We start from the raw sequence: 24921 nt of genomic DNA, 5'->3' as shown, positions 1-24921 counted from the left end.
ATAAGTATCATAGACAATTTGCTATGGAATGTCAATTGCTCAGAACTATGAGCAAAAAAGTGCTACTGCACTCAAGTTCCCATAGGTAATTACTATAGGAAGAGAATGATGAACTTTGGCAGACCTAGGTTACCGAAGTACTTTTTTTCTCTGTATTTGCTTAGAAGGAAGGCTAATTGTCCTTAGTGGCATTTATTCCTGAATCAGTGATTGAATTTGTTGAACTTAAAGGGATTTGCTTCTGTTTAGACTGATATAGGATTGTTTGGATTATGTATTCGACCCTTCCTTTTTTGCTTTCCTTCAAAATTCACTTCAGCTATATATCCAATTCGGTTTATGCATTATCTTCCAATAGAATTCTTGAAAATGTTATTTTCTTTCATTTTTCTCCTGTCAGTCATATCTCACATTTTTACAGCACTGAACTTAGTTTAAAAACAAGTTTATTTTCCAGTTGAAAATTTACCGCTTCTGCAGTCTCATCTTATCAAAAGTTTTACCGTGCCAACACTGTTTCTCATTTCTGGTTATTTTTATTCCTAAGTGTTAAAATATTTGTCCTTGGTCTGCTTTTGGGGGGAGGGGAGGAATATTATATGTAGAGAGCTTTTCACTTAGCACAAGAAATATGACAATACTTGCATTTCAGCATAGTTTTCAGTGGAGTGAGCGACCATCTTACTGGCCAGTGAAAACATGATCTTGAAAAATCAAACACATTTCAAACATTCAATACTGATTTTTTAAAAAAAAAATCTAATATCCAGCAGTGACTTTTGAATGATCAAGTATGCTACAAAGATGGAAAAAGATGGTGCAATTGCTGTTTCACTCCAAAACCTAAAGCAGAAAAATGAGTGCTGCAACTGTACTAGAATATAACTCTGTAGGTAGCTGATTTTTAAAGAAATCTGTTTGCTCATGCCATCCAGCTTCCCACCTCTGCTTCCTAGCAAAATAATTCTAAGACCACTCAATAGAGCCCTCAATGGTCTATGATTGATTGTTGGTGGTCCTGCAGTTTCTCAGGTCCTACATTTCAGCTATTATTCCTTCAACAAAGGTGTTGTTTTTCTGCACTGCTTTATCATACTGTCATGCTGCTATAGAAAACCTTAGTGATAATTAATAGGCCAATGGAGGAGCAAGGGCGCAGTAAAACTGGGATCTTTCTGGATTCTGACTTTTAGTTAAAAGACATACACAATCAATAGGTTATATTTTAAAGTGACAGCAAAGAAAATACTGTACTATTTTTCTAACATACTGTAGGAACCATTTTTTAAAAAGCCATATCATGACATTTGTTTCCAATGAGATCAAAAAGAAACTTCTTTAATTAGGATAACAAATTTATTATATTGAGAAATTGGAAAGGTGATATTATTCCAGACATTACACATTGGCTCTTAGAAATGTATAATTTATCCATTATGGAAAAGGAAATATTTTCAGCTAGTCAGAGAGTGAAGCAATATATCTTTCTTGTGATATTTTATTTTATTTTATTTATTTATTTATTTATCTAATTTGTCCTTGCCCATCTCCTCCAGTCGGGGGACTCTTTTATTTTTTAAAATAACATTATTTTATTTTACAATAACACAGTGGTATTTTCACATAATGCCTTTTTATTTTTTGTATTTCATAATAATATAGTTTTATAAGGTAGCTTTTTTAAACCAGTAACATCTATGTTTAACATACATCTTAGATGTTTAGTATTGCAATCTGTTAAATTTTGTTGCACATCCACCATTTTATTTCCTAAGAATGCCCCATGGAATCTGTGTGGGTCCAGAAGAATTATTTTATGTAAGCATGATGTGCTAGGTAAGGATGGTGGCTTTAATCTACCAGATCTTCAGTGTTACCACTGGACTTTTATTTTAACATCTATATTTGTGTGGAATGACAATTTGTTTCCAGAGGCTCTCTACCAACTATTTAATTACACATTCCTGACATATTATCAAATGTGATAACTTTTACCACTGTAAATGCTAAGAGATGCCTTAGGACTGATACGTCTATTAAAACTATTATGAGACATATCAAATTATGCAGGAAACAATTTTAGCCATGTGAACAAAATAACTTACTATTAACAAGTGATCAATATGAAATGAAACCTAATTGAATGCATAACATTTCACGATAGATATAAAAACTGGTTTAGAATTTCGGAAAACTACTTTTATCATTATTAGTGTGAAAGCTGTTTGGAGCTGTCCTTGGTAGCTGTCTCATCTTAGATTTAAACAATACAGTGAGATCAAATTTACCCCTTTCCCAAAGATAGACAGAAAAATGGTCCATTAATTACAGATTCATTTACCTGTAACCAACAATCTTTATCTGGTTTGCTTTATTTCATTTTAATACTTTATTTAGACTAAAGACTACTCAAAGTAAATCCACAAAACAAACAGGAAATCTGAAAACAAATGTTTAGAATAATTTTTTCAAAACATTTAAAGAAGAATTCTCATTGTCTTGTGAATCAAAGTCCTTTTGCAGAAAAATATTCTACATGTCCCTCAGTGGGATACAAACAGAACAAGGCACCACAGCAGTTATAATAAAATCAATAAAACATATTGATTTACATGAATTAATCCTACATCATCTAATGCACATTAAGTATACTCATTCAGGGATGGTGCGTTAACTTGCTCGTGTGTCTTCCCGTAATTTTTGACATAGCTGCAACCAGCAACAATTGAGAGATGAATTGCCTGGAGCTAAACATGATCTGAGTCCCTGATAAACAAAGCAGTGCATAAAATTATTAAATGGTTCCTCTCACATTAGAGAGCAATATTTTCACTGAGAAAGTCAGGCAAACAAGGGAGCAGTTAATTCCCACTGCATATCCAAATTTGTGCTACTTGCTATGTCTTCAATCTTCTTCCAAGCTGAAATGGAAATACCAGGATTTCTTTTTGAAATTAGTAAAGGTGGAAGGCAGCAGAGAGGTTCAGTACAGCCCCACCCCCTTCCATACACAATCAAACAGATTTTCGTGGAAATGCATTTGTCTAAGGGTGAGTACGTCTATTGTATATTTCTCTTGAAGCTAAGAAGGCAAGAGTTTTAATTTTGTGGAGCTATGTAATTATGTTCAACTAACACATTTACATTTTTGTTACAGACCTTTGCATAATCAGATAAAGCTTGTGGTTGGACGACATAATTTCCCCTATTTTCTTGTGTCTGGGCCACAGAATTTTTCCTATTTTCAGATGCTAAATTATTAAACCTGGGATAGACTTGTCAAAATCATTCTGGAACCACGTACAAAGAGTTAGACTCATATAATTTTGATGGATTTACTATTGTAATATATGGCTTATTTTCTTTGTCAATTCTTGATAACTCACCAAATAGGTTTTAAGGATTTTATGCTAAGGAGTTTCCAGCTGATGCAGATCCTAAATCTGAGCTGTTTGGGGGCCAGTTCAGCATAGTTCAAGCTATTATACTCTCTGAGCATTTAATCTGGCTTCAAGCTGTGTTAAGTGGCCTACGTACAACCCTACTAATAACTGACTATGCAAGTAAAAAAAAAAATCTTTGTGGGGAGAGAGGGCAGGGAGTGGTGATTAAGATGATTAACACTGCTACATGACACATATTACCTTTTCCATTTTGGGACAGTTTGACTATTAGTACTTTAATTGGAGTGTTTGACTTTCCTGGGGGAATAATTTTTAATCTTCAAATCAAACTAATGTATAAGATTAGAGTAAATGTACAACTCCTGCTGTGTCAATTTCCCTCTCAAGAAACATGGTTCTGGATTGGAAGCAATATGTGATTTGCTACTGATTAAATTATATTGTGAGTTTATTGTCATAGGTTGTAAAAGATTCCTGCCTGCTAATCTTATATTTTCCAAATTAGAGTACCATTTAATAATTGCTGTAGGCACCCATCTTAGCATGTACCCACAGACAAATATTACAAAATACCAGCTCTTAAGTATTTGAACTGGAAGTATAAACATAAGAGTTTGAATGCTTCCTTGTTAGAGGTGCATATTTGCAGATTTCCAATCACTCTCCCTATTGTTTTTTCACAATAGACAGTAGTTAGTGAAGGATCAGGTTCAATTCTTTACAGAGTTTTCTAAGTGCTGTATCCTTTTCTGCAAAGCTCTAAAGAAAAAAATGTGCATTAATAGCACTGTAAAAATAATTCATAATATGAAATTGTTTTATCTGGAATTTCACCATAACTCATGACCAGATTTCCAGCTGGTGACCCTTTGGGATCTCTTAGAGATTATTCCCACCCTATGACACACCTTTAAAAGAAAGTTTGCAATACTAAGGATTGGACTGATTTTCTGCATGTAAACCCTGCAGTCTATTATGCAGCCCATCTTCAGATTACCATCACTGTCTTAGACGGATTCAGTTGAACTACTGGTTCATCTTGTTCAGTATGGTTTACTTACTTTGGCAATTGTTTTCCAAAGTCTTGAGCACATACCTTTGACATTACCTATTGAATTTTTGTGTATAAGTGTGCCTTTGAGAGGCTGGATTCCTGGCAACTACCTGGGACAAGTCATGAAGTTTTCTTGGCAAGATATTTAGCAGTGGTTTGCCATTGCCTTCTTCCTAGGGCTGAGAAAAAGTGACTAGAATAAAGTCACCCAGATGGCCTCTGTGTCTAGGATAGGACTAGAACTTGGGTGTCTCCAGCTGTAGACCACTCGGGTGTCTCCAGCTGTAGACCACTCTTTTAGCCACTGAACCAAACTGACTCTTATTTTTTCTGTTTATGAAAAAATTGAACTTGGGGCTTTCTGCCTATAAAATGTAGTCTCTCATGGAAAGATGACCATTTTGCCTTGGTTACTTTGGGAAAAAGATACTGGCTTGGATAGGTCTTTGGTCTCATCCAGAGCAGATTCCTCATATTTTTTAAGGCCTCAGATCCAAGATAAGGGACAGCAAGCAAGGAAGGACTGTATTGAAAAACATACATTTTATGTGTGACTTCTTCCTTGATAAGCTTTCTTTCCAACTGCCACTTTAACACAAGCCTGCTATAAAAATAGCAGGGCAAACAGGAATTGGGAAGCAACTTTTTAAAAAGTTAGACTTGTATTCCAAATTTATGTTTTTGTATTCTCAGCTGAGCGTTATGAGGTCAGTTGACATTACTCCCATTTTTGCCATTTAGAAAATAAGAGTCTACAAGCAGCAGCCAACTCAACTGGTAAGCTCAAGTGAATTCAGCTAGATTTACTTTTGAGAAAATGTATACATAGAATTGTATACATTTGAAACTTAGTTATTAAAGAGAAGGTCTTTGAATTTCACAATAAACATTGTCCAGATAGTGATGTTATGACTGAAAAATAATGATGTTTTAAAGTAATAAGTTATGTCATAACTGAGCAAGAATTTCAGTTTTCTGCCTCTAATTGTTGACTTTCATGTGAGTTTATACAAGAGAAAAAGCAAAGGATTAATCTTATTTCTAGTGTAAAGTGAGGGAGATGGGCGGTGATGGAAATTTGAAATATAAATAAATAAATAAATAAATGGAACCAAGTAAAGCCAAAAATACATCTAAATCCAAAACTCTGATGCTATAGTCATAAAACTCAAGATTAGATTACTTCTTGACAGGAAAGACGAACTTTTTTTTGCATTTCCTAAAATTAAGCATTCAAAGAAGTAAATGTGATTGCCATGGTAACTGACATTTCAAATCAAACCACAGCTGATAAAACTTTCTTTAAAAAATGACTAAAAAAATAGGAAGAACTCTTATAGCAAAGCAATTAGAATCAAAGGTACTAAAATGGTACTAGATCTGAATATTTATCCACACTCACTTCCTCTTACAACTTTGCTTTAAAATTCAAGGTGGAAAAAAATGTCCTGGCTTTAAAAATGAAGGGTGAAATATTTGAAGTATGAATTTTAAAATGTGAAGGATTCCTCCAGTGATCATCCTATTCTTCTAGTCACACCCAAGCATTAGCTGGGAAATTTTACTTTGGTCCTCTGTGTATAATGCACAATTCTGTCACAACATGAGGGCAATGAGGGGAGCCATTTTTAAAAATGAACCTCTTTGGCATCTGGCTAAAACAAAAGTGATTATTTTCCCAGCATATTTCTCACATAGTCCTTTAGCAAAAGTTATTGAGAAGGAAGGGTAAGATTCTAAGAATTCTGGCAACTGAACAGTAATATATCCCAAAGGGCAATGGTGCAGATACTTCTGTATCTGCTTTCTAACTACCTTCCCATGAACTAGCAAATCTTTTCATTGATAATGAAAGAGCTTGCAGCTGTCTGTCTGCATAGTGACCTCCTGGATCTTTTTCAGTCTGGGAACTATCTATTAAAAATGATCACATACAGTAGCTTCACTTCTATAGATCATGTTCCTCTTATTTTGGGTGCATGTGGCCAAGAGCCCAACCTCCTAGCCACTCAATATATATGCTCTATCTTTCTTATCTGTTTTGGACCCACTTGCTTGGGGAGCAGAGAAAATCCTGTGGGGAACAGGACTAGAGGATTCTGGTGGTTGCATTCCAGTAAATTATAATTTGTTATTTTCAGTTTCATATAAAGTATTCCATCCATGGCTTTGCAATATCTGGACGTGGTCTTTTCTACAAACTTGCTGCTGTTTCATCCTCTGCCATGTGAAATTCCATAGCAGGTATCAACTATCTTCTATCCTTTGAGATCTTTGCATATAGATAATAACACTGGAATGGAAACAGAAAAAATGCATAAAAACACAGAATTGGGCATGCAATAAGACGAGCAAGATTCCATTATTTCCCATGTTCTGTTGTCTTCTCCTGCTGATTATTTTGGATGTATTTTGCCCCCTTCCCAAGAGGGCAGGACCCTGGAGCCTAACCCATGTACTCAACAGTCACAGGCTAGAACAAACTGCCACATATACCAAGCATTATAAAGTCCTCCTCCTCCTCCTCCTCCTTCCTAAAAAAGAAAAAAGAAGAGAGAGAGAGAGTGAGAGCGAGCGAGCGAGAGAAATGAACTTTTGATTTATGTGTTTGGAATTAGAAAGGGTAGCATATGGAAAGAAGGAAATTATGATGTGACCTTAGAGAGAGAGAGGCTAACATAAAAATGCATTTATAACTGCTGTCCAAAAGATCAGAAGCTGCTTCTTTATAATCATTCCTTCCCTTCCCTTCCCTTCCCTTCCCTTCCCTTCCCTTCCCTTCCCTTCCCTTCCCTTCCCTTCCCTTCCCTTCCCTTCCCTTCCATTATTTATTTATTTACTTATCCTATTTCTTCCCTGCCCATCTTGTACAATGACTCTTATTTCTCTCTTTCTTTTCCTTTTCCTTTTCCTATTTCCTTTCTTACTTATTCACTATTTTTTCTTATTTTCTTTGTTTTTTTTCTAATATTTGTATTGTTTTTATCTTGTTAAAAATTTCTTCAATAGAAATTCTATTAAAAATAGCCAAATAGTGGTTTCTGAATCACCTTTGAACCATTTCTATTTCTGAGTTCTTTATCTTCATCTGAGTTTCAACACTTTTTAAGTATGGATTTTATGCAGATCTGCATATTCAGCAAATATGAGGATTCAACTTTCCCCAGGATTTGCTTTTCCTGCACCTATGAAGCATGTTAGATCAATTCCCTCAGAAAAATTAAATGTAATCTTCCAGGAAAGCTACTTAGCAGTGAGAACATTCACTTTTTGCTGTGCCTGAGCTTTCTTGATTTTGTACATTTGGTGATGATGCCTGTAGATCAGGTTCTGCTATGAAATGAATGGTTGGGAAAATATTTGAGATTAAATAAATCCTTTCAGTTTTCAAAAGACAGAATACAAGCTCTGATGACAGATAGGCAATATACAATGCAAGAATGTCTGCTTTGATCAACATGCTACTTGCTAAGTTAACAAAGAAATATTTTGAGCTTTTTCTCTTTGTTTTAAAAATATAGTGATACAGAACTATCCCTTTCAAGTACAAGAGAATGTTTTTACAGCATTTGTACCCCATCTCAGTCTAAGATTCTGGGAGGATCACACACATAAAAGCCAAAAAACAAGTTAGAACAGCATATCCTCTATGCAATTAAGGATCCTTAAAATTCAAACCCCAATGAAACCATAAAAGCATCAAAATTTAAAATAAAAATTACCAACAGCCAGGAATAACTTTAAATGAGTCCCAGATGTGCCTCCAAAAAAAAAAACTTAGGAAAGTCAGCAATGCAAAAATCTGGAGAACTGCAAAATGGCAGCACAGCCTTAGATGTTGAGATATGTTATGTTTTTGGGGTTCCCCTCCAAATGCGAGCTCTGTTTTTTATATAAAGTTGTGCATAATCATATGTATAATGCTGCTTTTTTCAATCTTTTGATGTCATCCAGACTTCTTTTGGGCAGCCTGGAAATTTGACAAACAAACAAACAACTTGTGATCTCTTCCATCAGGCAAAATGATATAGAGAGTAGATTGATGGTAGGAAAAGGAGGAGAAATAATGCTGACAACCTTGAAGTCAGAAAGTTTAGATGAAACGTGACTTCAAATAATAAAAAGTAATATTATGAACATGATATAGAAAGAAAATGAAATAAACATCAGTCCCAAGTTGTAACTAGACTTAAACCATCCTAAAGAGGTGATATTTAAAGTTCCTTTAAATCCTTGCATACAAATTGGTTTTAGAAATTGTTTCCATATAGAAAAAATCCAGAAAGCAGATAACTCCTCACCAGAAATTCTGGCTCTTCAGAAACACAATTGGAGCATTGCTGCAATGTTCTCCTAATCTTCGCTTTGCTTTGCAAATTTTTTGTTACAAGGGCTAATTTGTTTTTTTTTTTTTTTAGGGGCAGGGAACTGCTCTTTGAAGTATTGTAATATATGTTATGCTTCTCATGTAAATATGTATTTTAATGCTTATTTTGAAAAGGGCTTGATTTAAAATTTTTGAGCAAAGCAAAGCGTAGGAAAAGATGACAGAACAAGCCTTCAAAGCTTCCAGTGTGGAGCCAAGAGAAGTTGGCTGAACCAATGTGTATCCTACTCCAACTTAAAAATGTAAATGTTCAAGACATAGATTAAAATTTGAACTTTCAAAACTTTTTTTTTTAAAGTGCTTTTCTTTTCACTAGCATTTCTGGGTGTTGATTCCCATCTATTCTGGGGGGAGGATGAAGGGCTGGCAAGCGTGGCCTCTCCTGGAAAAGACCCCTCAATACTGGCTTGGAGGGAGTGCCAGGAAGCCCAGCTGCTTGGCAAGCTTGATCCCTCCCAGGAATGACCCCTTCAATACAGCCAGAACTCAGTTGTATCAAAAGTTGTGACCTGAAGGCAGTATAATACAGAGACAGCAGAAGCAGCATAGCAGAGTGAGATCAAATGCCACAAGAGTTTGGCAGGATGCAGAGAAATATATTGGCACAGAACAAACAGCTTCTATAACCTTTAATGGGGAGCAACTTTCAAGGAGGAATGGTGGTGGAGAACAACTACAACTATTTTTATACCTGGTTTTTACATTCTGTATAATTCAATTCCCACCTGCCCACCCCCCATTGATATTTGTTTTTCATTTTGTCCCAAGGCAAAGAAAGTCTCCCTAACTGTCAATGTAGAATACAACAAATTTAGAATCCCAGGAGATTTTCAGGAGAAAATTGGTTATGCTGAAAACCTGGAATTATCTAGGACTACATGGGAATTATTTCCTATGTAGTAGGACATTGTTATTTTTTTTAAAGCCATCTAAAAAGCTGCTTGTTGGACTGTTACATGTTTTCTTCTTCAGTTTATCTGTCTTTTCAGATAGTTTGTTCAACTTAAAATATAATGTACAAAAACCCCCCTGCATGCTACAATTTTCTTAAAAGTTCAAAGTCAAGTAATTACAAAACAATTTGATTGGTGGTAGAAGTTCACTATAACAGACAGAATGTTTTGAAAGCATTGGGACAAGGATCATGTTGAATTGTACAATGTTAGCCTGCTGATCAGAGTCTAGGAAGTAAAGCCAGCAGAAAGTGAAGAGAATGTGATTTGCAAACAAATCACATTCTCTTCACTTACTCAATACTCTTTAAAGCACACAAATGATGTATTTATTGCATTTTTGTTCCACCAAAGAATTTTTAATTCCTAAGTCTTTGAAAGATTTTCCCAAGAAGAACCAATTTTACCTGATGGAGCATGAAAGATTTGGATCACACTGATAATTGGTTCCCATGTTACTTATGCCTTGAAGGGCATCTTTTCAGTTATATTCTCCTTCCCTGCTTGGTACTTAGATAAGCTGTTGCCTGCAGTTGTGCCTACTTTGGAGGGCAACAGATGGTGCTAATTTTGCAAGGTTGCCAAAACTCATGTGATTACAGGTTTCTCCCACTCATCTCACAGGATGTGAGTGAGGATTCTGTTATGGGAGATCTTATGGGAGGTCAACAAAGTATCATGTCAAATCTCACAAGATTTTAAGGTGTCACTACTAAAGCCTCATGAGATTTAGCAATTTTATAAGATTTGGGGTGACTTTGGAGGGATTTTATGTAGAGTGGTATTCAGGAACTGAAAAGGTGCTAAGCTCTGAAATATACCTCACTATTTCTCTTTTACATTTTCCACCGCTTTTGTCTGCACCACACCCCTCCCCAACCTTCTTGTGTACTGTGATCTTGACAAGCTGTCAAACACTCTTTCCCAGATTTGTCAAGCCTCAGGTACTTTTACTTTCATTGTATGGAGGGTCCCATCTGTGATGTTTATTCAGATTAGTTTCTTGGAATGGGAATAGTTTCTTTGGGTGGCTTACAAAGGTTTAAAACAATAAAAGTCAACCATTTGCCTGGGAGGTACAAATCAGATATGTTCCGTCATTGCTGGTACTTAGTGGAACCACATACAAAACTAAGAACCTTCTGGAAAAGCCAGGAAAGTTCCTTCCTGAAAAACAGCAGGGTCAGGGTCATGTGGATCTTGGGAGAGATACTCTTCCCTAGGGTAGGTATGGCAACAGAGAAGGCATACATACTTCCTGGGTCCCATAAGGTGGCATCATTTAAGTGATAGGACCTGGAGCTTGCCAGCCCAGCCAGGTACCAAGATGTAAAACTGGGTATCATTGGTGTATTGATGATAGCGGACCCCATGCTATCAAGTGATCTTGCCTAGCTGCTTCGTGTAGGTCTTATAAAGAAGTGGAGAGATTGTTGAGCTCTAAAGAACCTGCATATCTTGGGCTGCATCCCTGCATATCATGGGCTCAATCTCTTGTCCCCAGTCAACAATTACTGGAACCAACCACACAGAAAGGAGAAGCCTCACTCCTAAACACCAAAACTGCTCCAGAATGTTATCATGAATAGTGGTACCAAAAGCGACCAACAGGCTCAAGAAGGTTCATGATAATTGTTCCACCCCCATCCTAGCTTTGCCAGAAGTCATCCACAAATACTATCAATGCTGTCTCAATACCTTAAAAGGAAAGATTGGTGACTGGTTAGAAATTATCCAATGCTATTGAGTCCAGTGATGGCTTCATGGTCCCACCATCAAGGCAGGTGGGACCATCTCCTACTTCGGGGATGAATTCACTGCCATTTGGAGCCAACCACATGTTATCTTCTGGAAGGCCTTAACCAGCCAGGAGAGAGAAGGATCTAACATGCACGTGGCTGGGTTCACAGCCCTGAGGACTCTGTCCACTGCCTCAAGACTCACAGGGTCAAACTCTTCCCAGATAACAGGGCAAACCTTTGCCTCAGAAGAACCTGCCTAACCAGAGTCAGATCAAATCTGAGATATGCCTCATCATATATCTATCCCATTTACTAGCCCAAGAAAAGATTGACGGGGGTGGGGAACCATTCTGATTCTTCAGTAGCAGATTCCCAGTGAATGATTTTCTAGATGTTAAGGAAAGCTTTATGTTTCAGTCCATATTTGAATAAATGAAGGAAAGAATAATAAATTCTCTAGAAACAAATATTTTTACAGTCGGGGAAAAATAATATAAATAACACACTTCATTTTTAATGCTGCAACATAAAGTATTTAAATACCAAACAGAAAAGTGGGACTATAAATTGTTTAGGGCTATTGCCTCAGGCTCCAGAGCAGTAAACAGTTCACGCTGTTCAGATACCATTATTGGATTGATCTTAATTGTCCACTCATCATTTTTATGGATCCTACACTACTGGTTGCTAAAAATGAATCATTTTTTACCTTCTGATTTTAGCATCAAGTTCACTGAAATATGTTACCTCATTGATTAACTAAAAAAAAAATTCCATCTTGTAAATTGGAAGGAGATAGACACACAGAGAAAGACATATAGGGAAAAAGACTTACTTTAGAGATTGAACTTGAAAGCTGCCTTATGGCTATCTCTATTTAGAAATAGAAATGAGGTATTTCTGTCTAGCCCAATGTTGTTTACTCTGACTGGCAGTACCTCTTCAGAAGTTCTTAGGACAGAGACTTTTCCCATTGCTTGCCAACCTCTTCCCAGGTGGCAGAAACTGAACCTGAGAATTTCTGCTTCAGGGGTGCTATTCAGTGTCATTAAAAAGTGCAGGTCTAGGGCTTTACAGCTTGGAGAACCTCCAAATACAGTGCCAGTCACAACACTGTTAAGGGAAAAAAATAGCAGAAGAGGTCTAGCACACTGCAGAATGGAGCTGCAGTCAGGCAGCTTTCTCCAGAGGGCCTCAAGAAGTTCCCACATATCATCATAGGAATCTTAGAGAAACCAGGATGATAGATACATCTGCAAATTCATTCTACTGTATGCTCTGCCTAAAAAGCTTTTAATATGATGATTATTTAAGTTTATGCTTCAACCACAGATGTAGAAGAAGAGGAGGTAGATGAGTTTTATGGTCAAGTTCAATTTGAAATTGACAGAACATGCAAGCAAGATGTGCTGCTTGTGCTTGGCAATGATAAGGAGGGAAACATATTTAGACTGCATGGCCAAGGAACCAGAAATGAAGCAGGAGAATGACATATCAGTTTATGCCAATCCATTGATTTCTTCATTGCTAACACAGTCTTCCAACAATCAAAACAGTGCCCATATACATAGACCTCAGTAGATGGAATACGAAGAAATCAAACTCACTATATTATTGGTATAGTGAGGTGAAAACTTTGGTTACAACAGCAAAGATGCAGCCAGGGGCTGCTGTGGAATAAATCACAAACCGCTCCTGTGCAAGTTCCAGTTCAAGGTAAAGTAAAAGAACAAAGCCAAACCAGTTTCCATATTATGATCTGGATCATATATAAATTTTCAATGAATTGCTTTGAAATCCTGAACCTCATTGATAGGAAACCAGAGAAACAGTGGAATGAAATCCAAGAAGTCATTAAGGATGAATGTGAAAAAAGACTGCCAAAGACCAAGAAAGCAAACTGGATGTCTGAACAAACAGTGGAAGTTGCTAAGAAGAGAAGAGAAGCCAAAGCCAAGAAAGACAAAGTTCTAAGGATGGAATTCAACAAAGAATTTCAGAGAGAAGAGACAAGAAGCAGTACTACAATGACATCTGTAAAGACATCAGAGATGAAAACAGACATGGAAAAGTAAGGAAAGTGTTCCAAAAGAACTCTGAACTCAGCAGGAGGTTCCCACCTTGAATTGGTATGCTAAAGGACACCAATGGACAAATAGTAACTAATTCAAAGGAGATCAGACAAAGATGAAGGAGTATACCGAAATTCTCTGCAGTAGAGAAGTTAATATCCCAGATAATTTAGAAGAAACTCCCTACTTAGAAGAACCTGTAGTACTGGAAGATGAAGCTAGATCAGCACTCTGATTATCAAGTAGGAAAGCTACAGGAATTGTTGGAATATCTACAGTAATATGGCGAGCATCAGAAGAAGAATCAGTAAAGGTTCTAATCAAACCATGCCAGCAAATCTGGAGAATACACACTAGTTAACAGCATGTAAGAGGTCATTTATTAGTAAATATCAAATTGTGGAGTCCTTGGTGCTCTCTGAGCTTGGTTGTTTGCTTGCAGACATTTCATTACCCAACTAGGTAACATCATCAGTGCTTAGTGAGCACCAAGGACTCCACAATTTGATATTTACTAATAGTTACATAGTTCAATCCTGAACTATGTATGTTCTCTTTCATTGGGTACTAATATCAAAGAAAGGAGAATCAGTGTGTGCAAACTATTGTATAATACCCTTATTTTCACATGCTAGCAAAATTATATGTAGGATCATCCAATGCAGATTAGAACCATATATAGAAAGGGTGATGCTGGATGTTCAAGCTGGCTTTAGAAAAGGCTGAGAAAAAGAGACATTATTGCTGATCCATGCTGGATAATTGAGGAAGCCAAAGAACACCAAAAAGAAGTCAGTATGTGCTTTATCGATTATAGAAAGGCCTTCAGTTGGGTCAACCATGTCATGTTGTAGAATGTGATTAGGAAAATGGGAATTGCAGAACATCTCATTGTCCTCATGCAAAACCTATACACAGGTCAGAAAGTTTCTAGCTTGGCAAAGGAGTGAGACAAGGCTATATACTCTTCCCTTATTTATTCATCCTATATGCTGAATTTGAGGAAAATTGGATTGGAAAAAGATGACTATGGGTTTAAAATTGGAGGAAGCAACATTAATAATATGTACTATGCTGATGACGCTACATTGATATCTGAAAATGCAAATGATCTGCGAACTCTAGTAATGCAAGTCAGGGGCACAGCGAAAAAATAAAATATATAGAAGATCAAACTCATGACAATTGGTACTGCAACCAGCCTTAGAGCTGCCAAAAATATATATATTGAAGTGGTGGATAGTTTCTGCCTTTTATGATTAACCTTCAAAAGTAAAGGAATCAGCAGTCAAGAAATATACTGAAGACTAGCACTTGTAGAGTAGCAATGAAGGCCTTGGAAAAGATATTCAGATGCCAGGATGTGTTTATACCTACAAAAATCAAAATTGTGCAGGCAATGGTTTTCCCTGTGACACTCCATGGAAGTGAAAGTTGGACTTGGAAGAAGTAGGATAGAAAGAGAATTGATGTTTTTGAACTTTGGTGTTTGAGAAGACTCCTGAGAATACCACGGACAGCCAAGATAACAAACAAAAGAATCATAGGACAAATCAATCCAGAATTCTCACTGAGCAAATGAAAATGCTCAAGTATTCTTAATTTGGACATATTATGCAGACTCTAGCTCTATGGAGAAGTCTATAGTGCTGGGAAAGGTGGAAAGAAAGAACAAAAAAGGATAATCAACAGCAAGGTGGATGGGCTCAATTACAGCAGTGATGGGCACCCCATTGGAAGATTTGAAGGACCAGGTTGGACACACAGATTATCTTGAAAAAGTTACATCTATGTTGTTAAGAGTCAACACTGACTCAATGGCACATAATCAATCAATGAATGAATCAATCAATGTGCAGAATTAGGTAGTCAGCTATGTAATTCTTCTGATGTACTTAGTGGATGGATGGCAATTGGTACCATATTAGAGTCAGATGCATATGGGCTAACTATTGTTAGTTTTGGCACCTGTCTCTTCTAAACTGCCCTTATTTTGCTCTTAGGAGATCATGGGGATCTCTCTCTCTCTCTTTCTGTGTCTGTCTGTCTTTGTTCGCAACAAAACTCCACAGTTGAGCTGTCCCCTCTATATCTCCAAAACTAGGTGGAGTGATAGTATAATAGAATTTTAATGCTTTTATTTATGACTTGAGCATTCATTGAGTAGAGGGTGATGGACTACATAGATAAAATATTCACCTGAGACAAATGGATAGGAATACAAATTGTTTATCTTCTATCCTTCATCAAAGCCTAGTCTAAAACACTAAAAGGCACTGGATGCATTCCAACATTATTACATCTTCCTCCAGTCTAGCAGGCACACACAGGCCGATGTAGAAATTAATCCAGTTTCCCACTTCTAAAATTCCAGTTCTCCAAGTACCAAGGCCTTCAGGAGAAGACACGCATAGCCAATATGTTAGTCTCTTTTGACTGAAGATAAATAGTAGAATTGTATAATTTCTGCTTGACTAATTATTCTAATAAGTGGTATTTGGGGGGAAGTATTCTTCCTTCCAGAAATGCATCAAACATACTGGACATTCCTCAGAGAATCCCTATCAAGTGATTTGATAAACTGCAACTGTTGAAAATCTTATGGAGTCATAACTCCCCAACCCAAAGTTGACCAGAATGACATAGAGAAATGATGGGTGCGTGGATCCTGATTGTAAAGTAATCAGTGTACATAAAAGTGAACAAAGTCTTCACCATGTGGTACAGATCATAAGATCTTACAGTCCCGTTATATGGAGGTTTAAAGCAAAAATAGAAATTTAAAACATCTTATAATGCCACCATAATCAGAAGGATTTTTGATTATGTATATAATTCCCCAGGTTATCAGTACTGTATGTCTGAAGTGTAGGTCTCTGATATCATCCAAGAGGATTAGCAAATAAATAAAAAAATGAAGTTTCTTGTGGGCCAAGCTTGACTCCTGATAACTTCACAGACATGTCTATGCAGTTTTCTTGGCAACAATACGACATTGCTTTGCCTTTTTGAAGGTATTTTCATCATCTCAGTTTAGTTTATGGTCTATATCCTGAAGGAATCCCATCCAGTTACTAACCAAGTCTGATCCTGCTTAGCTTCTAAATTTAAACAAGATTGACCACCTGCTGCCACTTTTGCATAAACTGCTGGGAAGTCTTTGGCAATAAGTGCAGATGTTACTGCGCAAGATGAATTAAAGATTTTACTCAATCTAAAGTAGCTTCTATACTCCCACAGGAGTCTCTCTCTTTCTGTGTGTATATATATAAAGAGAGAGAGAAAGAGTGAGAGAGAGAGAGCTGCATTAATTAATTCACTGATGTATTATATTCAGATCTATCCTACCATTAATATAATAATATAATTAATTATTTGGGATAGGAAAATCATACACTTAATCATATATGTTGATAAATTATTCTTAATATTATTAGCTGACCTACTACAATGTGGGAGATGCTCCGTGTGTTCAGACTTTCATTAGTTGGAGTTAAGCTGGTATACTTCAAAGGACTCTTCAGTGTCATCTTAGGGAATGAGAAGCTTTTTCAGGAAATTTTTCTAAATGACATCTATGGCATGAAAAACATTTCTTGAGAATTCTGGTGATCCGCTGTCTACTTTTACATGTAGGAAAGTGTACAATTAAGATAAGCTGGCAATAACTGTATTAATCCATTAAGAATGTGATGAAATTATGTATTATTAAAATTGTTTAAGGCAGTTCTTCTCTAATCTCTAAAGTCTTGGACTAAAGTTCTTGGTATCAGGAGCTAGTACAACCATAGTCTTTGCTGTTTTAAGATTTAAGGTAACTAAAATGGAAATAGATAGGTTATAGTCCCCATCTACAATTCTTCAGGGGTATGAAGAAAATGAATGTTCATTTTGTAATGATTCCTAGATTATAAAATTGAAGTGTGGGGTTTAAAGGCAATTCTGAATATGCGGATCAAAAAATATAGAATGATAAATGATTCAATTTGGGAATCTGATAATAAAGATGAGAAATAAACCTAAAACATACATTTATCTGGATATACTTACACTTCTTAATTTTTATTTCTTCTTACGGTTAACATTTGAGTTATTTTTTTCTGCTTAAAATGTTTTTTGAATAACTTTTTTATTTGTTGCTTTATTACATTTTTAAGTAAAAGCAAACTTTGGTTTGTAATATTTTTGTCTTGAGTCTTTGTTATTCATTTCATATCTCATTTATTCTGCCATATTATCCAGCAGAGAAAACTGAGCTTAAAGAATTGTCTAGGAGCAGCCATGTTTTGGTGCAAGCTAAAATTCTGGTTTTGTTTTAGTGTCTTGAGAAGATGCTTGTAATGATCAGAATAAGGTTCTCTGTATTTAATGTTGTATATTTTAATTACAATGTGGTCTCTTTTGGATAGAGAACTTGACTTACATGGTATATTTAACTTACACACATTACAAACCATCTACATTTCCTATTCTTTGTCCTCTTTTTAAAAATTAAATTTTCTGTATCCATTTGTGACTGCAGAATTCTGACAAGTTGGAAGAAAATGATCTAATTTATGGCTTTATACAAGGCAACTTGATCTTGTCTAATATTGTCTAATATAATAGAAATATTATATTGTCTAATATTCTAGCAAGAAATGCTAGAATTGGTGTTTATATATGATAGAACTAAGTGCACCCATTAAAAGAGTCAACAACACCCTTAATTAAAGGAAGTGCTCCAGCAGGATCTCCATAAATAGGGATAATCTCTGGTAACAAAGAGAGTGAATATATATTACTCAGACAAAGCTAGCTTTGTAAACTGGGGATAGAAGGACAGGTGGAAATGTTCAAAATCCACAATTCTGTACTTTTCTCCAGCTTTGGAAGAGATACACTTTAGCCATTTCCTCTTATTATTTGGATGTCTTGTAGACTGCCCCCTGGAAACAGCCTGCTATGTGAAACCTAGTTTACAATTGCTAAATAATCACTGTTCCTCATGAACAAAGCTCCTAATGCAGCCAACTTAAGAAGAAGCTGGTTTTGAATGGAAATAATCACAGTATAGAGCTTTAATCTTGCATACATAAACCAATAATGCACACCTTGGTTGAAATTCAGAAAGCAATATAGCCTCCTTTATCAATTAATATTGACTCTTCCTCATTGGCTCTCAGTTGTACACACAGCTAAAATACTTTTGAGAGATGAAAACAGAACTGATCAATAACACCCATTGGGCTTATCAATGTGTCCTGCTGACACAAATATTTGCAATGGAAACAAAAGTGTAGCTGCACAGTTTGAGGGGTCAAGGTCCTAACCAAAATTCTAAGGCAGAATTTAAGTTTATTTCCTCTTAGGTATACAGAAATGCACAGCTTTAAACTATGTATCCTTTGCAACACATTGTTTTTTAAAAAATGTTTTAACTGTTCATCAGTATTTCTGAGCAACTCTAGGAACATAAATACTGAAAGGCTGGTAGATAATGAGGCAGTGTAGGTATCAAGCCCAGTTTTAGTTCGTGGGATGACATGGATAGTTCCAAAAGGACCTGGCATTGCATTCCTTTTTCATATTATTTTAAAACATTCTAGATTTATAGATGCTTATTTTTATTACAAAACTGTCTATTCTGACCAGTGTGCATGTAGCTATCCAGAGGGAGCCTCGTTATAGGCACTGATCGTTGTAAGAAAGAGAAGGCTGCGCAGTCTAGTCAGCTTTTTATGGAGATCAGTATTTGGGTTTCAATATGTAAGTTTTAGATTAGTTCATGAAATACCTGTTTATTGCTTGGCTATGTATTCTGGTTGGTGGAAGAAGAATGAGGAATTGCACTTGTGGAAGGCTGTTTTAAACATTCTTTAAACTACAGGTTTCTTTAAACTCCATTCTTTAAACTACAGATCACACAAGTGGAAGCACAAAGGGTGGGTAAGTAGCTGTAAACAGAGTTGTATAATACTGATAAGCAAGCACAGTATAGTCCACTGTTCGTCAACCTTGGCAACTTTAAGATGTGTGGACTTCAGGTTGACAAACACTTGTATAGTCATTCAGGAGGAGGGCATCAGACGGGCGGAGTCTGATCCAGCAGCAGAAAATGGTTTGCTATTCTTTTGAAGGAGACAGCTGCCAATTACATAAATATGCTTTCCTCATATCAGGAGGAATGCAAGTTTATGTTGTACTTGTGTTTTCAGAATCCATGTACAAGTGTATTGTTGGAGGAATGTTAAGTCCCACAATTTGTGGGGGGAGGGGTAGAGTGGAGAAACCAGTGTTTTTCTCCATTGCATTTCAATGATTTCCCTCATTGTGTATTACATGTATATCAGAGATAGGAGCCATGGCCATATGCTTCTCCTTGTAACTTTGGTTCTATATATTAAGCATTATTCTTTTTTCCTATCTCCTTGTCTTTGGCTATTCAACAGGGTACTAAATCAGATTTATGAATTCTTCTCAGCAGAGTTGTATCATTCTGATTGTAAGATATAGACAAGGGAACTAATCGCAGAGACCAGAAACCATTTATTTTGCAATAAAAGCACTGTAAGAAACCATATAACTACTTCACACTTCTTCTAGAGCACATTATTGATCTTGCAGGCAAAATGGATGGCCTGAAAGTCTAAGCTTTGCTAGCATAATGGGGAAAATGGGATCACAAGAGAACAATTTAATTTCTACTTGATATGGTTGGAAATCAATCTGAAGCAGCCACTGAAGAAATAAGGATTCAGTCATTTTATCTAAAGTTTAATTTTGAAAGAGAGAGAGGAATGTTTAAAATATAATGATGCAATACTATTGTGAAAAATGAATGTGCTAGAATTTATATATTCTTGAGATTAATATCTATCCTTTAGAGTGGTCATTGATATATTACCAAAAAAGGGAAATTCATCACCAAAAGAAGGACAAAAAGGACCTTGATTTGCATGGACTAATGTATATGTATAGACACAAATTTAGACATAATTACCTGCTATTAATTAGAAATGCATTATGTATTGCTGTAGTAGAGAAACTTTGACCAAATGACCCAGGAGCTTATTTAATTTGCTATCTAGATGCAAACCATTAATGGGGAACTAATGATCTCCTTAAATCAGACTTCAGAGAGAGGACACCTTCAGACAAACAACAACAACAACACTTTAAATAGAGAAGTCTTCTTTGTAAAGTAGATATGCAGCCCTGTGCTATTCTCTGATAGTGACAGCTCTATAGACAAGAAGAATGTTTTTTTAGAGGACAGTACAGGATCATTCCAAAAGTATATCACATATGAATGAAACAAGGGAATAGAAATCAGGAATGGAAAAGTAGAGTAAGATGGGACATCCATCACATATGTTATGATAATTAAACAGAATATATTCAGAAGTAGTATATTTCTAAATTTATTTCTTTCATGCTTTGCATTTGGCTACTTTTAAAAATAAAATGCTGTACTAGATCAATCTCTCTCAAATTTATAAATGCAATTTTTAAATATAACAACACTCTGTGTGTCTGTGTGTCTGTGTGTGCACATGTGCAGGTGTGTGTGTATATACATATACACACATAAAGACACAATAATTTTCCTCCCAGAGCTGATTGATCCATAAATGAAGCAATAACATGTTTTGTGGGGCCTGCAGATGGTATCAGTTAACTTGTTGCAAAGCGTTATAAAAGATGCTTCTGTAAACTTCGTGAGTGTAAATGAAGCCCCTTTCCTCAAAGACTGACACCAATAGAAGGCCTGTTCAGTTGCTTCAAAGGCTGTTTCCCCTCCCCTCTGTCTGTACGCGCATGCGCAGCCACTTGCTTTTCTGGAAATCCCAGTGGGGTTGTTCTTAGTGCATGTTCATGTGTCCATCAATACTGTACACTTTCATAATAACTATTAACATTTGCTAGATTTTAAAACTGTTTTTGTATTTGCAAAAAAAAAGAAAAAGAAAAAGAAAGCCTTGAGCCTATTGTACCATGCAGCAGGAGAATGAGACACAAGAATTTCAGGACTTGATTTCTTTTTAGCAGTCACTGAAATGCTTTCTTAATGGCCTTACTGGTTTTTGCAGTAGATTTACTTGTCAGAGATCTGTATCCTTGCATCATTGCTGCATAACTTCTTGTTCCAGTATCAGCTAAGAGAAATGTGACATTGTATTCAATTTTCTCCTTCCACAGTATCATAAATCCCAAGATGATATGTTCAATTTCACCCAAGGTTTCCACTATTTTCTTGTCATCAACCAGCTTCCCCCTGTTCACGGTGATCAGATTAAGATGCATGTTTTTTCTTCCAATTTGGGGAAGATGAAACTGTCAACAAAGCAAGTCAAGAACTTCTTAGATATTTCATTTAAGTGGGGTTGGACTTGCATCAAATATCAGAGTAGTATCTCATTACTGCTAAACAAATGTTCTTAAACATTTAATAATCTGAATTACTAAAGTATCATTCCACTATTCTGCCAGGCTTGATGGTCTGCAGCATATCACATAACACTCCTGTGTTTTCCCATCTTTTTATTTTTACCCAGATGGTATCAACAGGCTTTCCATGTCTGGATCATCCCATGGATACCTATATCCCTTGAGCAGCTGATACCTGTCATTTTCAGTATGCCAGGCAAGAATTTCATTTAATAATATCTAAAATTTCAAGTTTATCCTGTAGTTCCCATATGTCATGCATGTGGAAAATCATGGATTGTCATTCCAAATGTTTTCTTTTCCTTCAAATTAGTAGACATTTGCACTATAGTCCCAGTGTCTTAAGTTCCCCATCCTGGTTATTTAGTGTCATGTTACCTTCTGAGATTTTGTCACCTCCATAAGATTTAATTTAATGGCCTCAGATGCAGTTTTCAAGACTCCTGCCAAATTTTGTTTAATTTTTGTAAAGTTAGGGTTAGGGCCAATATCTTGCTAGAATATTATTCATATTCTGAGGTTGCACAAGCTGAAAAATATCCACAGAAAACTTGCCCAGATAGTAATCACTAATAATAACCATTTTAGTGCAGTTCATCAAAATAGTATCTATACTAGAACAGATAAAGTATTTTATGTGCTAAGTATATTGCAGATTGATTAGAGAATAATCTAATCTAGTTCTCATGAAGTCAGGACTAACACATCATAACATTCTAAATTAGGCTCTAAACAGTGCTGGAGCGGATTCAGTGTGAGAATTTAAGCAATAAATAATAGATTTTAATTTCTTGGAAGTCAACAATTACACACTGGATCTTCTGGTGAAAGTTCCTTTCTTTGAGAATAATTACTTAAGGTCAGCATCAAAATCTTCTGGGAGACTGAAATGCTATATTACTGGTTTTTGAATCAGTGGTATTTACAGGAGCTAAGAATCTTTTGTATGTGTGTACAATATCTATCTACAAAAGGAGGGGGCTGCTTTCATTCTGACCCCCTGATCCCTCCCCAGTGTACTCTGCTGCTTTGAATACCTTCCATACTGATGTCAAATTTGTGCCCAACTACTGACAGTTTATAGCACTTTTCAGTGGAAGATGAACAAGTGAATCTTTAATGTTGAGTCCAACATTATTAGGTCCTGTAGTAGTCTGTTGGTTATGTAGATAGACTTTTTGAAGTATCTGGTCCCTATAGCCTATTATACAGCTACTGTTGCTAATAAATAGCTGTTTGAGTTTAGAGGGCTGCCTGTAAAATAGGATAGATCTGTCATCCAAGTCAGGAAGGAAGTATTATTGTCCATGAAAGGATGTATATCAAAGCAAGACTTGCTTGTTCTTCATCTTTTTCCCCCCCTTGGAGTTCATCCTTATGAACATGACAAAATACATCCATTAGTATGACAGATGTGCTGAGGCAGACAAGTCCCTGCTACATTCCATTAGACCAATTGCCCTTATTTACATGTGGTGCACATGGGCAAATACTGAAGGTAAATGATCATTTATTTTCATGATATTTCCATTTATTTTGAAAGTTACCCTAGAGACAACAATCTCACAGTGAGAGATTCATTCACAAAATAGCTACAAGACATCAGAAGCTAAATCATATATTGTGTATGCTTTTTTAAAAAGAGGTGCCACCTTTTTCAGTACCAGTAAAAGCTATTGATGAGAACTGCTTATGGCAGCAGTTTAGCTTTTGCAATTGCAGTTGGTACATTTGTTTGTCCCCTGACACTTACAGTCAAAATACGCTATTTTGCTGACCTATTCACATGAGATGTTTTTAAAAAAGACCTAAGGCTCAGAGATTCCTGGAGGACCACAGCCTCAGACTCTGTAATTTTGCTATTCTATTTCTGTACAGTAATTCCAGGTCACTGGGCTTCATGTTCAGCAGTGTGAATTTAGGATAAAGCTCAGTGCTGGTTAGCATTTCCTTCCAGGAATTCTGCCCATTAAGGTTTAGTTACGTAATTTTTGATGTGCGAAATCCAGATTTAAAATCTTTAAAGTTTGTTCAGAACTAGACACATTTGTCCTTACAAGACCACAGGCAATTTGCTAGACAGGACTCCCTCTAATGCCCCTTGGGATTAGGGTAATCAAATTCAAAGAAGAGCAGGTCTGCCCTTCCCTAAGCACTTCCTAGGTCAGGAGTCAAGGGGTGGTGCCTGCAAGTGCAGAAGCGCTCATGAAACCCTTAGATCAGGGGTTCCTGTCGATTGGAAGGTCGGCGGTTCGAAACCGCGCGGCGGGGTGAGCTCCCGTTGCTCGTCCCAGCTTCTGCACACCAAGCAGTTCGAAAACATGCAAATGTGAGTAGATTAATTGGTACCGCTTCGGCGGGAAGGTAACGGCGTTCCGTGAGTCATGCTGGCCACATGACCCGGAAGTGTCCTATGGACAACGCCGGCTCCAAGGCTTTGAAACGGAGATGAGCACCGCCCCCTAGAGTCGGACACGACTGGACTTTACGTCAAGGGAAACCTTTACCTTTACCTAATGTACACACCTCCCCTAAAAATCCAAATACCAAAATGAACACAAATGAACAATAAAAACAATACAATGTAATGTTGGCAAAGATGGATTTATTGTAACAATGTATTATTAAAAGGTGCTTCACACCTCCCCTGACATCTCCACATGGTTGTCTCTATATAAACATACTCAGTGGCTTTAAGAGTTCCTCATATTTTCTTTTTAATTCCAGATCATTTATCATCTTAGTTGACTTTCCAGTTTGTCAGTACCATTCCTAAAGTGTGGTGTCCAGAACTATATGCAGTATTCTAGATGTGATCTGCCCAATGTAGACACAAATGATCTCGTGATCTTTACACTGTATTTCTGCTGAGGCAGATT

This window comes from Candoia aspera, chromosome 1, assembly GCF_035149785.1.
Source record: "Candoia aspera isolate rCanAsp1 chromosome 1, rCanAsp1.hap2, whole genome shotgun sequence".
Taxonomy (NCBI): domain Eukaryota; kingdom Metazoa; phylum Chordata; class Lepidosauria; order Squamata; family Boidae; genus Candoia; species Candoia aspera.
This window is presented reverse-complemented; position numbering follows the sequence as displayed.